We start from the raw sequence: 3,790 nt of genomic DNA, 5'->3' as shown, positions 1-3,790 counted from the left end.
CAAACAACAATTCATTCAACATTCGATCAATTCTCGAAAAGGAGAAGTTGAACGGGAAAAACTTCCTTGACTGGCAAAGGAACTTGCAAATAGTTCTTATGCATGAAGAAAAGGAGTATGTCCTAGATGAGGCGATGCCCGAAGCTGCAGGCGACGGGGTCACTCAGGCAGCCCTCAATCGTTGGATTGATGCCAACAAGGATGTGAAATGTCTAATGCTCGCCACCATGAGTGCGGATCTGCAGAAAACGTTCATCAACTCAGATGCTTTCACAATCATCAGTGAGTTGAAGAACATGTTCCAAGATCTGGCTCGAGTCGAAAGATTCGAGACTCATAGGCAAATTCTTGAGACCAAGCTTAAGAAAGGCGAGCCCGTAAGTCCACATGTTCTCAAAATGATTGGACTCATTGAGAATATGAGTCGGCTGGATCAGCAATTTTCTCAGGAAATGGCTATAGACACCATCCTCCATTCTCTTCATAGCGTGTATGATCAGTTCAAACTGAACTACAGTATGAATAGTCTGGACAAAACGCTCACTGAGCTTCACGGTATGCTGAAGACCGCTGAAAAGACGCTCAAAAGTGATAAGCAGGATGTGCTTATGGTGCGTGGGGGCAAGTTCAAGAAATCTGGAAAGAAGAGGAATGCTAAGAAAGGTGGCAACAAGGCCAACCCAACTAAGCAAACTGGCGCCAAATCTGTAAAGAGGAAGGTCAGTCAACCCACTTCTGAATCCGAATGCTTCTACTGCAAGAAGAAGGGGCATTGGAAGAGAGATTGCTTGAAGCTAAAGGAAGATCAGAAGAACGGAACAGTCGTTCCATCTTCAGGTATTTTCGTTATAGACTGTATAATTGCTAATTCAACTTCTTGGGTATTAGATACAGGTTGTGGCTCACACTTATGTTCCAATCCACAGGGACTAAGAAGAAGTAGAAAGTTAAGCAAGGGTGAAGTCGACCTACGAGTGGGAAATGGAGCACGGATTGCTGCATTAGCTGTAGGAACTTACTATTTGTCGTTGCCCTCCGGGCTAGTTTTGGAACTGGAAGAATGTTTCCATGTTCCAAGTCTTACTAAAAACATCATTTCAGTTTCTTGCTTAGATGCTAAGGGATTTTCCTTTTTAATAAAAGACAATAGTTGTTCGTTTTATTTTAAAGAGATGTTTTATGGATCTGCTAGATTAGTCAATGGACTTTATTTATTAGATCACGACAAACAAGTATATAACATAAATACCAAAAAGGCCAAAAAGGATGATTCAGATCTCACCTATCTGTGGCATTGTCGATTAGGCCATATAAACTTGAAACGCTTAGAAAGACTTCAAAAGGAAGGAATTCTAGAGCCATTTGACTTAGAGGATTATGGTAAATGCGAATCATGTTTACTTGGCAAAATGACAAAGCAACCTTTCTCTAAAGTTGGAGAAAGAGCAAATGAACTATTGGGTTTAATCCATACAGATGTATGTGGACCAATGAGTACAAATGCTAGAGGTGGTTTCAGCTACTTTATCACTTTCACTGATGACTTCAGTAGGTATGGTTATGTCTACCTAATGAAGCATAAGTCTGAATCCTTTGACAAATTCAAGGAAATTCAGAGTGAAGTAGAGAATCAATTAGGCAAGAAGATTAAGGCACTGCGGTCTGATAGAGGCGGTGAATATCTGAGCTATGAATTTGATGACCATCTGAAAGAATGTGGAATTCTATCAGAGTTGACTCCTCCTGGAACACCACAATGGAACGGTGTGTCGGAACGGAGGAACAGAACCTTGCTAGACATGGTCAGGTCAATGATGGGTCAGGCCGAACTTCCATTAGAATTTTGGGGACATGCACTAAATACAGCTGCACTCACTATAAATAGAGCTCCGTCTAAAGCTGTCGAAAAGACTCCATACGAATTATGGTTTGGAAAGCCTCCAAATGTGTCTTTTCTTAAGATTTGGGGATGTGAAGTATACGTCAAACGATTAATTTCAGACAAACTTCATCCAAAATCTGACAAATGTATCCTTGTGGGCTATCCAAAGGAAACAAAGGGGTATTACTTCTACAATACATCTGAGAACAAAGTGTTTGTTGCTCGAGATGGTGTCTTTTTGGAGAAAGATCACATTTCCAAAATGACAAGTGGGAGAAAAATAGACCTCGAAGAAATTCGAGTCGAACAACAAACTCTAGAGAATGCTCAAGATGACATTCAGGATGAAACTCAGAGATCTTTAGAAGAATCTGGTGAGAATCATGGTCAATCTAGAAATATTGCCCCGCGTAGATCGCAAAGATATAGATCTCAACCGGAAAGGTACTTAGGTATTTTGACGAACGAGAGCTATGACGTTCTATTACTTGAAAGTGATGAACCTGCGACTTACAAACAAGCTATGACGAGCCCTAGCTCCAAGCAATGGCAAGAAGCCATGCAATCTGAATTAGACTCCATGTCTGAAAACCAAGTATGGGATTTGGTCGATTTGCCAGATGGCTACCAAGCCATTGGAAGCAAATGGGTTTTCAAACTGAAAAAGGACAAGGATGGGAAACTTGAAGTTTTCAAAGCTAGATTGGTTGCAAAAGGTTACAGGCAAGTCCACGGTGTGGATTACGATGAAACCTTTTCACCAGTTGCAATGCTAAAGTCTATTCGAATAATGTTAGCAATCGCTGCATATTACGATTACGAAATATGGCAGATGGATGTCAAAACTGCTTTCTTAAACGGCGTTTTAACAGAAACTGTGTTTATGACACATCCTGAAGGTTTTGAGGATCCAAAGAATGCTAAAAAGGTATGCAAGCTAAAGAAGTCAATCTACGGATTGAAGCAGGCATCCAGGAGCTGGAATATACGTTTTGATGAAGCAGTCAGTGACTTTGGTTTCATCAAGAACGCAGACGAATCTTGTGTATACAAGAAGGTCAGTGGGAGCAAAATTGCTTTCCTAGTATTATATGTCGACGACATATTGCTTATCGGAAATGACGTTCCTATGTTGAACTCTGTCAAGATTTGGCTTGGGAAATGTTTTTCGATGAAGGATCTAGGAGAAGCACAGTACATATTGGGCATCAAGATTTACAGAGATAGATCTAAAAAGATGATTGGACTTAGTCAAAGCACTTATATCAATAAGGTGCTTGATAGGTTCAAGATGGCGGACTCCAAGCGAGGCTACCTACCCATATCTCATGGAATGACTCTAAGCAAGACTCAGTGCCCAAAAACACTTGATGAGCGTAGACGAATGAATGGGATTCCATATGCATCATTAATTGGTTCAATAATGTATGCTATGATATGTACACGCCCGGATGTTGCGTACGCACTCAGTGCTACGAGCAGATACCAGTCAGACCCAGGAGAGGCGCATTGGACTGCTGCCAAGAACATTCTGAAGTACCTGAAAAGGCACAAAGATGACTTCCTGGTCTATGGTGGAGATGATGAATTAATTGTTAAAGGCTATACGGACGCAAGTTTCCAAACCGACAAAGATGATTTCAGATCACAGTCTGGGTTTGTCTTCTGCCTCAACGGAGGAGCAGTAAGCTGGAAAAGTGCTAAGCAAAGCACCATTGCGGATTCTACAACTGAAGCGGAGTACATTGCTGCACATGAAGCAGCAAAGGAAGCTATATGGCTAAGGAAGTTCATAGGTGAACTTGGTGTAGTCCCCTCCATTAAAGGACCAATAGCCCTGTATTGTGATAATAACGGAGCTATTGCACAGGCAAAAGAGCCTAGACACCACCAGAGAGTCAAGCATGT

The sequence above is a fragment of the Spinacia oleracea genome, chromosome 5 (assembly GCF_020520425.1).
Source record: "Spinacia oleracea cultivar Varoflay chromosome 5, BTI_SOV_V1, whole genome shotgun sequence".
Lineage (NCBI taxonomy): Eukaryota > Viridiplantae > Streptophyta > Magnoliopsida > Caryophyllales > Amaranthaceae > Spinacia > Spinacia oleracea.
The sequence above is the reverse complement of the archived record's forward strand: the minus strand, read 5'-3'. Positions refer to the sequence as shown.